Raw genomic sequence first — 14,477 nt, 5'->3', positions numbered from 1 at the left:
TGGATTTTTGGAGATGAGTACTCACAGGCCGTGTTGTTGTCAGCAGGGACTGTTGGTGCTCTGTACATCTCAAAATTAGGCATTCCTTTAATGAAGTGTATTCTGGTTCTGTTCTCTGAGTTTGCTAGACAGCTCTTGCCTGTTCACAGATGGTGTGCAACTCGCTCTGCTTGGGGAGAAACACCGGCCTCCTGTATTCCATTAAAGTAGATTTGCAGACTTTTAGTTTCTTCGCTGTCTGGCCCACAGGTTATTTTTAAGGCTTCTAACATCCAGTACGTTCATTCTTTCCCCACCCTCATCCCCACAGTGCCCCAAAACCTGCCAGTTATGTGCATCATGTGATGCAGCTAACATCTCTCGTGTGCTTTGTTCTTTCTTCCAGCTTTCCCCAGATTGAAGTTGCATGTGTGCAATGTAGTATCTTGTTGCAGTTGGCAGGGGTTTATTTTAAATGTGCGCATGACTTTTCTGTGTGTTGGAGAAGGCATGCCCCCTTGCCCTTGGACCAGGCATTAGGGAGGCCTGAGGTGGTCCTTAGCATGTGCTCCCAAATCTCAAACCACGCTCTAAGAAAGCTATCTCTTGCAAAGACGAGCTTCATCCTTGTGGTATGAGATGAGACCAGGAAGTGGAACTGTTGTCTATGAATTTCACCGTAAAGCTTTGCATGCTCTTCACCTTTGAGTACTTCACCTCTGAGCATCGTGGTGAGGACTGAAGCCTTGACTTGATGTGCTGTTCTCTGGGAGGCGAAGCAGTGAGGTCTGTGGCAGTGGAAGAGCTGAGGAGATGCACTGTTGCAGTCATTGTTTCTTAAGCGTAGTAGCCTTCCTGCCTAGCTAAGCTGTATCATAGTGGTCTCCAAACTTTTTTGATCGTGCACCCCATCAGTAAAAAACTTTTGAGCATGCACCCCCAATACATGTATATTTATGTAAATATAAATAGAAGTTCTAATATTTTCTTCCCGCACCCCAATGGATCGTCTTGCGCACCCCACTTCGGAGACCACTGGTTTAGAAGAAAGCTAATGAAGGTGTGTGTAAATAAGGCTGGGGCATCATCTTGAAGATGTGGTGGCATTTCCTAGCCAACTTGAGATGGCAGAAATCATTGCTTGCAGATGCCGCAACATGAGAACTCGGCGTCCTCAGAATCCAGGAAGACACTTTGAGTTGAAACGATCAGTTGTGGGTGTGTAACTTCAACCAAAGGAGACTGCCGCCTGCTTATGAATTCCTCAAGGTGCTTTCCTTTGCCTAGCAGCAAAAGTGACGTTCTGCGTGGCTTTGGCTTCAACCAGATACTCGTTGTCCATGATGTGTTCTCCTGCAACTCCTGGGGCACTTGATGATGAAGGATAGGTGGAGCTGTGTCCCATGAATATTTCCATCCTATCTGGGCAATTTAACCTGTATGTCAGTGTGGCACAGGGCTCAACCCTTTTGGGCTCAAGGTTCCTCCATAACTTTTGTGACTTGAGTGGCACCCAACTTCAAAAAACAATTTGTATATCACCGTGCTTACTTCCTTGTAGAGGGGCCAGGTTTTCAGAGCATCTGAGCATCTCACCTTGGGCTTCTGCCACCTTTCTCCATGTCCTAGGCTTGACTGACTGTGTAAGATGGAAAGATGCTCTCCTAGAGGGCTGTTAGGATGTTTGCTCCTCATCCAGTGATAGCAGGAGATCATCTAGTACCAGTAAAGGTGTTTCTTTTCCATGTCCTGGCCTGAATCCAGCTTAGGATATTAAATGACAAGCTCTTGCAATGGGATTTCTCTTTGAGCTTGGACAGGGATGGTAGATTTGAGGGAGGTGGTAGCTAATTAATGGAGATGCATCTAAGGTATTTTTTTTCTGTAGCTATCTCTCTATTGCCTCTCTGTAGGAGGTTAGATTCCTTCCCTAAATGAGGCTGAAGTGGCAGTTTCTAACTTGGACATGAGTTTGACCCTTTGCCTAGGGGATCTGAATAGTCAAAGGTAGAGCTTGGGGACCATTGAGTTGATGATAAAGAGTAGCATACAGTGACAGCGGTGATCCGCTAGATCTTAAGTGCTTGTCCTGTGGGTAGAGCCTGCTTGCAGAATTGAAAGCCTAAGAATGCTTATTGTTAAATCAGGGTCATGGCTCTTTCTCATTGGTAGGATATTCAGATATCTCTGCTCACTATCTGAATGAAGGTCCAGCCTAATTGATCAGCTACCCCAAATTATGCCTTCCTGTCAATGAAAAATCCTTTTACATTAGCTCTCTGAGCAAAGCTCTGCAATAAATGGAGATGACGGGAATGTTATATTTGATTTTCTCTGATTTGCACCTGACTTTCTCTACATTGGGGGTGGGGAGTAGGGTCCTCTTTCTTGGATCTCTCAAGCATGTTAAAAACCCTGGCAGCAGTAGGACACTGCCAGCTGTTGTACCCTGCTCTCCTGTGGCAGGTCCGGGTGGTATGCCTTGTAGTTGCATGGCAGGGTCCACCGCATAGTTTTTAGTAATGAGTTGGACAACAATTTGATTGGGATAGTTTGGATGGGGATCATCCTCTCCCTGGCAGGGACTGGGACTGGATGACCTCCAGAAGGTCCCATCCAGCCCTAATTTTTTACAATTTTATGGTATCTGCCTTAATTAGCTCTAGGCAACACCAGTGTCTCTGAAGTCTATCTGATGTGCAGACCCTTGACAGGATCTTTTGGGATAGAAGGGTACGTACGGCAAGTGAAGATGCTGAGATTGGAGGCTCACAAAACGTCTGATTTTCAGCTATCGTGGATGTGATGAGTTGCTCAGTAAAAAGGATCCAGTTGACTTAAGGGAGTAGCCATGTAAGTCAGAGAAATGATAGACCTGCTCTCCATAATTGATATAAGGCTAACCTGCTGACCAGACCCCATACTTCCTGCCTCTCCGCATTTCATCTAGGTATTTTCCTAGGATGCAACGGAGAGTGAAAACTTTCATTAGAAGCAGCAGCTCATTGCTGATAACCTGAAGTTGCTGCTGCAGTGCCATGGAGAGCTTGGCGCTGCAGAAGATCAAAGATCTCACTTTCTGGCCCAGACCATTTCCTGCAGTCCCCTTGGTGCCATGCATAGGAGTCACTGGGACATGGGTGTAACCTTTTTCTGTGTCTTGCTTGGTCCCTCCATAAATCAGGGCTGTGATGGTCCTTATATACTGTGGCAAGCTCATGTGTTTGTGCTGGCTTCTGCAACACTCAGGAATTTCCAAGTTATTTTGGAGTTAGTTAGGCCTACCATGTAGGACTTGGGACTGCATGTAGAAAGGAGAGACACTGGGCTTTGTTTCTGCGTGTATGACATGAGGCAACCCCCACTCTATGCATCTCTTCTTATGCCCATTCTCTCCACTGGAGCTCTGATCTCTTATTTAGGCATGGGTTGTTCCTCCCTCTTTGTTTGCAAAGTTTCTGGCAGTTTGGCCCTGGTTTCAGCTGAGTCTGTATGCAGTGCTGCAATACCGATGCTGCAATAATAATTCTTCTTGTGATTGCAAAAGTTTTTTTTTTTATTTGAGTCAGACCTGCTAGTGGGAAAACTAACTTAGTTCAGGGTTTTACAGATTGATGTTTGAGTATATGGGCATGTACATATATATGTAAATATCAGCAAGTGTATTTATTACAGCAACATTTAAAATAGGAAGGGAGTTGGCACGTGGAGTCAGATTCATCAAAGATATAGCAACACACTTGGGTATTTATGCCTCAGTTTTGAATAAGTAGTAGATGCTCAAATGCATTATTAACCAGAAGTAGGAATTGGGGTAGTTCTAAAGATCACTAATCAAAAGGATATAGGTGATACGTTGGTAACTAATGGATATGGCCATTTATTTTTATTTCCCAATTAGGTCTGCTAAAAATGGTTCTTAATGGCATTTGCAAGCAATCTTGGCATGCTCAGGAGTCCTCTGGCTTTCAACCTCCTATTCTGCAGTCTATGTGCTTGAGGATATAATATTTGCCATGAGTAGCTGCGACGCGCTGTATCGTGTTTTAAAAGCTTTAACTGTGTCATAGTTAATTGAGAGACAGAATCTAATGGAAAATTTCCATGTCTGTCACAGCAGGGGACACTTTCTCTCACTGCTCCATTGTGGCTGTAAGGGGATTGTGCTTCTGGAGGTACCAGCTTGTGGATAAGTGGTACAGCTATCTCTTGGATGTACCTAGAGTTTTGAAAAGGAGGGTGCGGATGATGTGGTGCATCATCTCATATAACACAGCCCACATTTTCCTCCAGTTAAAATAAATAACCTGCTCTACTAATTTGCTACGGGCTTAGAACTATATTATCCTATTTAAAATTGAAAAAAAGCAAATACAGCTTTTTTGGAAGTTGCATTAATTTGCTGTTACATATTGAAAAACGAACTAGGCACAAAAGAAATCAAAATGTTTCATTAGTCCTGTAGTCATTAGAGTTAAATGTATGTCTTTTTCAGATTCGTGAAACAAAGTCTAGGCTTCTTGAGCATCTTGGCAATGCATCCGGTGCTTCACTGAAAGTTATTTCCATACCCGAGTTGGTGTTTACTTGAGATAATGTTTTTAGCTACAGTTAAAAATAATCTGCAGGGCTGTGAAATAGGAGCTAAATTACCAGGAGCAGCTACCAGGCAGCAGAACTGTCAAAGAAAGGATAGCTTGATTGAACATCAAGATTATTAAAAAGGAGTGAAGTTTGTTAATGCTGTGGAAAGTGTTTCAAAGCAATCGAGTAGATTAAAATGAGCCAGGCAGTCAGTTGACTCTCTCAGCCCTGCCTGAATAGAAATGCCACCACACCTCCTGGGTAATTGGTATCAACGTTTGGGTGCAGCAGAAATCAAACCAGGGCGCAGCAGCGCCGTGGCACCCCCCTGGCTTTGCCCCTGAACTGTGGTCCTGCTCTTTAGTGCTATCCCCACTATTCACTGGGAAGTAGCTGAGAGTTATAGTGAGCAGCATTTAGGACTTAAGCCAGGGGAATGATGGGGGCAGATCCAGGAAGGAGGTGCAGTGATGAAGTTACAGCCCCCTTTGATTCCTGCTTCATTATCATCCCCCTGATTCCTGCTGATCCCTCTGCATTCAATAGGTGTTAACAACCCTCTCTCCTTTTTAATGGCCTTGATGGTCCACTATTCAAACTGTCCTTTCTTCTGCAATGTTTCTGTCTGTTAGCCATTGCTGGTGCTGTCTCTCTTTATTTTACAGCCCTGCAAACCTTTTTTTAGCTCTAGCTAAAATTCTTAACTCGGATGTAATAATATTTACTCGGGGGTAGAAATGACTGACAGTGGAAGTATTGGAGACACTGTCAGAAATCTCAAGAAGGCTAGATTTTGTTTTACGCACCTGCATGAGAGACTTGCATTCAACTATGATGATTAAAAGTCTAGTGGCACAATATCTTTTGACTCTTGTCTCTTTTTTGCCTTGTTTGTTGTGCATGCTTTTATATTTATAATCTGGCAAACAAGTGCACGTTCCAGTAGTTGCATTTGTTTTTGCTTTGATCTTAACTTAAATACAATGCCAGTCTCCTAGCATATTAGCAATGCATCTAGTTTCTCTTTAACTGGAGACATAATATGTGTTTTGTTGTATATGATGATGAGCTACACCATATGCACCCCCCTTCTCTAAATCCTGGCTCTTCCCATGGGAGTGGTTCATGTGCTTAAAATTAGTGGTTCTCAACTAGGGTGTCTCCAGATGCAAAGTATGAGGAGGTAAACTAAGCAGATTAGCCAAGCTTGAGTTTGTCCGTCCTGGATGATCCCACACCCATGCTGTCCAGCTCCCTCGTCTCCCCCTCACAGAGGGAGATCATGCTGGTGGGTGCTGCTCCTTGGTGCTTAATTTGCTCATCTTTAAACTGAGGACTGCACACCCTCACTGCACAGAAGAGCTCCAAATAATTACCTTTGGGAAGTTTGTTCTCCCTGCAGAAGGGTATTTTGCTTCCTTTTGAGCAGTCCATGAAACACCCCCCCCCCCCCAAAGTGCAGGGGCTGTTGCTGGAAACCAGAATTCAAAGGGCTGTGAGTAGTCTTGTACATCTCTGACGGTAACAAGTATGTTGTGTTTTTCTTCCCCTACCACTAAATAAGTTACGTTTTGCATTTCAGGTTGTAGAAGAATCTTGTCTAACGGGGAGGAGAGGACGTGAGCAATTGGTAAATCACCTCTACGGGTCCTTTTAGGTAAGGGGGAAGGATCTTGCTGACAGGTGGGGATTGTGATCTGGGACAGAAGTCCTGGACCTTGCAAAGGCTGGAACACCTTGCATGGTTTTCATGGTGGATGGGATTGTTTCTGGTTCTCCATCACTGATAATTTTAGAAACTGCTCTCTCTCTTGGGTTCATAGTCAGCTAAAGGGGTTTGGAGCTTGCAAGATATCAATCAGTCTGCTTTTCTTTTCCAAGCCTTCCATTCATTATTTGCATCCTATCTTCAAGCTGCCAGGTCATGTTAATTTAAAGGTGTTAGGCAGTGCCTGCACTGATGTGATTTGAAATATAGGCAACCGTCGATCCTTCTGGATCATGGTATATGCCTGGGTGATCACCAGGACCTTTGGCACATGTGCCTGTGGAGGAGTCGAGGCTGCCCAGACCTTTCATCCCCACCTTTTTTGATCGTTGAGACAGAATCCAGAGGTCAGACCGAGTCAGGACATTTGGTCCCTTGATGGCTATAGTTATACACGTGTCTGGAAATACCCAGCTCTCTCACATGGCAGGCAAGGATTCTACCACTGAACCACAATAGCCGGTGGTGATTTGAAATACCACCTACCTAACTGTTTTAACAAGACACCTATTCACTTATTCAAGCATAGATGAGGGTGTGGCTGGTCTACCACTTCTGCATCCTTGGTTTTTGTGTCAACGGAGATCGAATGCTTCCTCCTACAGGTAGGTTGGGTCAGCTGCCCATGGATGATAAATACCCTGCCCTTGCTTGTCACGGGTTTCATTGTGTACTTGATTAACTAGAGTGACTTCAAGAGTGACTTTATAGATGCGTGTTTCCAAATACAGGGAGGGATTTGTAGTTGTTGATAGTATGCTAGGCACTAGCAGTCTTTAGGGCGTCCCTGGGGGCGCGAATCGGGGTGACTGCCCTGGGTCCCACAGTTTGGGGGGCTGTGCAGAGCTGAGTGGAGCAGCTGTGGTGACTCTATACTGCCACCACTTGCTTCGAGTCTAGACACTTGCTACCCCTGCCGCCACCGCTGCCAGTGGTGGTGGCAGCTTCTTTGGATCTGGGGCGGGGCCAGGCATGGGCTGATTTGCCCCAGGCCCTGCACCCTGCTCAGGTCGGCTCTGGCAGTCTTATTACCACCCACTCCCAACTCTGGAGGTATATTGCTGGTGCAGTATTTGTGTAGAGGCCAGTGTTTTGAAACTTGATTGCTTAAAGTTGGGTACCTGAAGTCCATGTTAGGTGCCTAAGGTCAAGCGAAGTCACCCAAGCTGACAAGACTGATGTGTGTTCAGTATCTCTGAGAATATACTATTTGGGGCTCACTCTTGCACTTGATGTCTTGTGGAAAGACTAGGAGTGTCTTGTTGCCATGTGCAAAGTTTTGGCAATGTGGGCATAGCTCACCAGGCTGAAATGCAAGGTGGAACGTGAACAATGGTTTATGCATAACATCCTCTGAGGCATGCCAGGATTTACAACTGTGGCACTGGCTGTTTCTCTGCCATTGTGGTTGCCAGGTCCATACCACTGAGGTTGGCTGTACTGGCAGTCCTCGACTTGCAGTGTTTCAAGTTGCAAGGAATGGCACTTACAATGTGCATAAATTGATGCCCTGTTTCGACTTGACGATGCTTGATCCAACACGATGCTTGATCTGTTCTCGTCTCTCTGGAGAACATCTGTCCAAACTTCCTTGGACACTTTTTCTTTCAGACAGGACTCCACAAAAACCTGCAGCCAAGACCTCTCGAGAAGACTCCAGCCAGGAGCCCTTCAAAAAGTTCAGGAAAGTCAACTGAAAGTCATCCTTCCAAATCAATGTGATTGCTATTTACAGTATAAATACATTATGTAGCTATATTACTCATCTATAATTGATTGAATACAAAATTATTTTTGGTGAAAATAGGGGATTGGGCCTTGGTTCAGGAACCAATCCCCCATTTATAACTTTGTTTCCCATGGGAAAGTCGGTTCCGAGTTGCAGCGTTTCAACTTAAGACGTGGTTTTCAGGAACCAGTTGTGTCATAAGTCCGAGGACTGCCTGTATTTTGGGGGCCCCTGTAGTGTCCCAGTTACTCTCCTGGGAATTGGATGAGAGTGCCCGAGTTACCTCCCTGAGGACGTGCCATCTGTTTCACCAGCAGATTTCACAAGTGACTAGCTCTGTTCACGGCCAAGAGAGCAGAAGCAAAGCTCCATTCACTGTGCACATAACTTTTCCTATAATTGCTCTTCTGCTCTCCCTTGCTTGAATCATTCCTTAACATGGAGTTGTAGGAGTCAGCCACTGATTTACATGGATGCCTTTTTCATTAAGTTGCTTGTGATAGTGGCTGTGTTTTTCAGCCCGAGCTCCCATAACTTCGGCATTGGCAGGAGGGAGAGCAGGGTTTTGAATGGCTGGTTTTGTGATCTGAAACTGGGCATAACTTTATTGTAAATTATTTATTCATTTTTCTGACTGAAGAGTTTGTGCTCTGAAAAAAAAATAGTGTTCTGCTGCCTTCAGTTTGGAGCCTTTTGCTTTTTTTTCCTTAGAAAAAGTGTGTGGGTGTGAGTGTGGTATGTGTGCATACTTTTGCTTTTCTTTTCCTGTTAAAGAGTGTGTGTGTGTTTGCTTCAGTTTGTGGGTTCAACTTGGCTTGTTGCAACTTCACAGCAGAGACATCTTTGATTCCTATCCTGGTATGTTGGGCCGTCTTAAATATTGAACACTGACGGACGTGGAGACCTTAGCTGTATGGTTTTTTCGATCCCATTTAAGGGAAATTGAGACTCATACCTTCTATGTGGACAGATAATTACAATCTCCAGGGCTGTCCTAACACCAAGGTTACCTAAAAAATGAGATGTAGGTATTCTGACGGGATCTGTTTAGGTCTCAGAGTGAAAGGGCAGGCCCTTTTAAAGGGCATCATCACATTATAAACCCTGTTGTGTTCTTGTTTCATTAGGAGCTACATTTGAAAAGGAGATCTACTTGATAGTGGTTTTTTCTGTCGGGTCTCTAAATTTCTGGTTCTGTGACTCGGTTTGAGATGCAGTTTCCTTGCGTGCTAGAGACTGGCTTTGAGTGGAGAACTGGGCACGGTTGAATGTGGCCTTGGGGAGTTACATAACCTGTGAGGTTAAACACTACTTTGCATTCTCTGTAGATGAGCACATTGCTTTTAATACAGAGTAAATTATTAATTTTCTCCCACTCCGAAAAAATTAAAATACCTTATTCAGGAAGGTGTTGGACTCCCCACCTCTTGGTGTCTTTAAACCCTTATACTGTAGCTTCACCAGCACTTACGGACTTACATCACTAGTCCGAATTTTGTGGCTTGGATTATACAGCAGATCATATTAGATAATTGCAATAGTCTCCTCTGGTCTAAAACGCCTATGGGGGGTGTCTATGGAGCTTGGATTGTGTGAAGGATTACATGCAACCAGCTGATGTGCTGATACGTATAGGCAGAGGCTGTCACATTAGTCGCAGTCACATAGCATCCCATGTGCCGAGCCGTGTGGCTTACCCACCCCAATCTGTTCCCATTTCTGTGGTATCCGTTCACATGTGGATTTACTGGAACGTGGATACTTTGCCGGGTTAGGTTCCTTCCTGGCCTGCACAAAGGAGGCCTTGTGAACAGTCTGGGAGTGGTACGCAGCTGCTACGAACTGGGACTGACTGGATGCACCAGCTGTTTGCTGTGGCGTTTACCTCTCCAAGCAGCTGTGTGAGACTGCTGGGGTGCTCCAGTGGATCAGGAAAGCAGAGCCCTTGGGAGTAAAAGCTGCAGCAGAGAGCTGAGCATCTGGTTTTCCATTTGCCAACGTGCTGAAATTTAAGCACGTTGTGAACCATCTAGGTATGACTGGGGGCTGGACTAGATGACCTCTGGGGGTTCTTCCCAGCCCCACTTCTCTCTGATTTTGCGAAAAGTACCAGGGCTTGCAGCTTGCACAGTGCTGATGTAGTCATGGTGGAAGCCGTGGTCTAGCTTCATCCAGCCGTTCACCACCCAGCGGCCACAGGACATTGCAGATTTGCTGTTTGGAATGGGGGAGATGTTGCTCAAAGCCACAAGGGCCAGGGTTTGCTTTCTGGCCATCACTGGACAGCCTTGCAGGAGGCAGTGGGCTTGACCTCCTGGCTGTCGCGTGCCTCGGGGACGTACGTGCTTTAGAGCTTTGTCCTCCGTGCATCAGTCTGGGATGTCTGCCTGCTTAAAAACGCCTCTCGGAGCAATATAAGAGTGAAGAGAATCAAGGCCGATCTCTGCTGAGGGCAGGGCTTCTGAACCTACATAACTGGCAAAATAATACATCCGAGTAGACAGTGTCCCACTGAAATCCTACTGAGTCAGGTGTAGCTCTCCAAACTGCTGTCCTCATCCCACACAGCATCAGCACTGAGTAACCCCTAATAAACTGAGCATTGCTCTGCTTTGCAGGGGGACTGTAATGTTCTTCTGCAGCTGAATTGGACTGCACTTAACCTGTCGATAAGCTTCAGGGTTTGTTTCTGTAACTATGATATGTGGCCTGATGGAATAGTTTTCTGCTTGCTTCTGTACTGACTGCTCGTTCCTCTTTGATGATGAAGCATGCTGGCTCACAGTTCGTGCTTACTGCAGCATGTTAAAAATGTTGATGTTTTACAGAGCAAGATGAAGAAAATGGTAGAGATAGCATCCCCGCACTGCCTCTCACCTCTTCGAATCATGTTTCATGCTAGATCTTGTCATGATTGGGGGATGCTGGTAGGGGAAGTCTTTCAATAATCTCTCTTTCCTTAGGATCTCAGGTCTTTACATGCACGGGGGAAATCAAACTTCTTTTGCCCTGCTTACTTGGTAGATGGAAAAATCTGAATTTTATAGAAAGGGTAGATGCCTTGCCCAGACTCCTACAGCCCATTGCTGATCCCCAGACCTGTCGTTAGATAATTGTGTTTTGTCAGACTAGTCTAGGATTTCCCAACCTGCTGTGGGTTTGTGGTAGCTTTGCCAATATTGTGGTTCTTTACAGCACTGCTGGTTTTTGTTTTTTTTTAATATTGTTTAAATTTGTAATGCCACCAACCAGCTGAATTGAATGGTATGCTATAGGTTCCACCCCACTGCATGCCATACCCCTAGTGCTGTCCCGTGTGTTTTCAGATTTGCATTGAAGACAAACTAATTCTCCAGCCACTGCCCCTCTCCTCCCCCAGGTAATTGCATCAAAAACCTCTGAAAAGATGCCCTTGTGTTTTGTGCACGGTGATCTGATGGAGGCAGAATTCCCATGCTGCTAGGACCTCTCATCACTATGCTCCAAATTTTATGCAGTCTTTAAAAAGGTGTTGCCATGAATTTACTTACTTGAATCTCTCTTTACCATATATTTCTCTTTTCATTCTTTGACATCCTCTCAGAAGCTGGAAGCCACCACATCTCTCAAAGATGTGTAGAAGCAGCAAAGAGTGCTGGAGAGCATGGAGACGCCTGCTTCTCAGTGGGGAGGGTGCTAAGCAGAAATGACCTCCCTGGTTATTCAGTGCTGCATGTGGTTTGAACTGGAGGGCTAAGTAGAGACAGTCAAAAAGCCTTAAGCTGAATGGATTCAGTCTTTGTAGGTTAGTCTGAGAAACCGAGATTAACCTGAGAAACAGCTTGACAGACATTCACTTTTGATTCAGGAAATGCAGCCACATGCCTGCAGTGGCTTAGGCCAGAAGCCGGGGAGGCGGGGGGGGGTGCTAGAGCATGGCTCTTTGGTGCACAGCCAGCATTGGCTGTGTGTTCACTTCCTCCTTCTGCTGCCCCCAGAGTCTCTGGGATTTGCGGTCCACACTAACAGCTGCAGGACTCTGCAGGGTTGCTCATCACTTTGTCTTCCTGCTTTCAGGTGCCTCTGGGATTTGGAGCCCACAGTTGCAGCCAGCAGTAAGTTTTTTTTAGCAGGGCAGTTCTGTACTTGGGGGAAGGGAAGTTTTTAACTGCCCCCAGCCCCATTTCCCAGCCGGGGTTTTCCTAGGCATGCAGTCCCTGCCCACCCCTCACCCCCAACCCTTCTGTGCTGGAGCAGACAGCTCAGCCCACCTCAGGGTTGGCAACCATGTTGGGATGCTGAGGGACTCTAATTTACCTTGAACTAGGAAGGGGTCTGGGACAGGAGTTTCATAAACCAGCTTGACCCAAATCAGTTAAGTCTGATTCTACATTCAACCAGGTTTATCTTAATGACTGCACCACACAAACCATGGGCACAGGCCCAGCAAAGAGCACAACCCCCCCAGATGCTCTCTGTACTGTAATGCCCCCAGGCTTACAGCACTGTAGTCAGCCCTCTGAAGTACAGGGTGGGCACCGGGTTGAAACTGGTTTATGTGCATGGAGCTTCTATTCTGTTACAGGTTTAAAGCAGTTTCTGATGACTTAAACTGGTTTATGAGTAACTTCTGTCCCTAGCCCTCTGCCATTGGTGATGCTTCCCTGGGTTTAGGTCCCATTTAAATGAGACATCAGTATCACATGGTGCTGATGTGGAAGGTCGCTTCGCCTGCGGGCAGGTGAATTCAGTGCCAGTAGAAGGGGTGGCTTGGCAACACAAGCCTCCCACCTCTGGGACCCGCAGCTGGCCGTCATGACAGACAGCGTCCACCCTGTGCTGGGCGTATTACACCATCAGAGCATCTTGAGGGTTGTGCTCTTTGCTGGGCCTGTGCCCATGGTTTGTGTGTTGCAGTCATTAAGCTGGGGTCCAGATCTCTTGTGGTCACTAAAGATCACATGGCGCTTCTCACGTGAGTCTGTTCCCCCTCGCGGTCCAGCAGAGTTGCAGCTGGGCTCACTGCAGACAGCCAGCCTCCGTCTCCTCTGCCGTTTCAGCTGGGTGCACTGTTTTCTTCTTCTGTCCTGAATTGTCACAGCACTGCTAACTGCTGTTGCTGTTGCAGAGGGTGGCTGCATTGCAGGGGTTGCTGAAGTGTTTCCCGTGCATGGCACAGACCAGCCTGATGATGCAGCTGTCTCCCCTGGACAGGCGTGGGTCTGTTTTATAGCGTGCACAGGAATGAGATGCTCTAAAGGTAATATTGGTAATGAATTTTTTGGCTGATTCCCTCTAGCTTCCTTTCAGTCTTGCTGCCAGCCACAGTACTTGCTTTGAGAAACCCTTCTTATATATTAGGAATTCCTCTCTACTGTTCAAAAAAGGGGAATTTGGGTCTTAAGGGGAGGGATGATTCTGGTTTAATGTGCAAGGGGAATGCAGGAAAGGAGAAAGCTGTTATTGCCAAAGGCAAAACTTGCATGGCTTTTTACAAAACCGCCTGAGCTCAGCCAGAAGTAATGGGATTGATGGAGGTATTACTTCCATCTTAGTTCAGTAGGGTCCAGAATAATAATAGTGGCTCAAAGTGTATGAACCTGGGGAACCCCTCCCCACCACCTCCCTTGATCCCAGCACCTCTGCTGCAGTATAGACCTACTACTGGCCACTGGGCTTGATTTTTCCAGGACACATAAAGGAAACCTGCAGCAGCAGCCGTATGCCTGGTAGGGGAAAGGTCCACCATCTCCCCTGTGGGCACTTGGTGCTGAGGACCAAGATTTTTATTTATGCATATTTCCTTTTAACTGTAATATAATAAAAGCCGGACCACTTCCGTCTGTTTGTCCGTAACGCTCTGGGCCAACTGCACGTGCACGGCCCGGAGCCTTAGGACAGACAGACAGACAGGCGAGGCCAGGCTGTGCTCTCCACTGTGGGGACTGCCCACGCCGGGGGGTGGTTTGCTGCCTTGGGGGGCGGGGTGGTGCTCTGTTCTCACTGCCCGCCCGTCATTCTTGACTGGTACTTTGGTAGTGTGTATATATATATATATATTTTTTTTTTTGGTGAAGAAGCTGGGATAAAAGAGCAGGTATTATTTTAAATGCGGTGTTTCCTCAACTCGGTTTGGAAACCTCTTTTCCACGTTACAAAGGCACAGTCGATGTATGCCAACCTTGCTTGGCCATCTCTTCTGCTGCAGGAACTGCCGTGCTACGGGGAGGCCAGACTAAATGCTCAGAGCATTTCCTTCGGACATTAAAATCCAGGAGTCTCTTTATTCTTCTGGTGAGTTCACATAAGGCTGTCATGGGGCAGCGATGGCTGGAGCCTCCAGTTCTCAGCATGTTGGACCATATTGTCTTTTAGCTGCATGTCTTAGCTTATTTTTTCTTTCATCACTGGTTGTGTTCAGGAGTCCTCCCTTAGGCC

The 14,477-nt window shown here is 46.2% G+C and overlaps 1 protein-coding gene across 8 annotated transcripts in view; it reads left to right on the top strand.

Annotated features, from left to right (window-relative positions):
- TSNARE1 (t-SNARE domain containing 1) overlaps window positions 1-14,477 on the top strand; it is a 791,067-nt gene that overhangs the window by 78,366 nt on the left and 698,224 nt on the right. For 6 of the 8 annotated variants that reach the window (XM_090040746.1, XM_090040740.1, XM_090040736.1 and 3 more), the window contains exon 2: window positions 6,146-6,220. The exons of 1 other annotated variant lie outside the window; for it this stretch is intronic. The gene's annotated coding sequence lies outside the window, so the exon portion shown is untranslated. The remainder of the gene's footprint in view (window positions 1-6,145; window positions 6,221-14,477) is intronic. One more of the 8 variants, XM_090040739.1, reaches the window with a different exon arrangement.

The sequence above is a fragment of the Crocodylus siamensis genome, chromosome 3, assembly GCF_052110815.1.
Source record: "Crocodylus siamensis isolate JL-2025a chromosome 3, ASM5211081v1, whole genome shotgun sequence".
Lineage (NCBI taxonomy): Eukaryota > Metazoa > Chordata > Crocodylia > Crocodylidae > Crocodylus > Crocodylus siamensis.
This window is presented reverse-complemented; position numbering and strand designations above follow the sequence as displayed.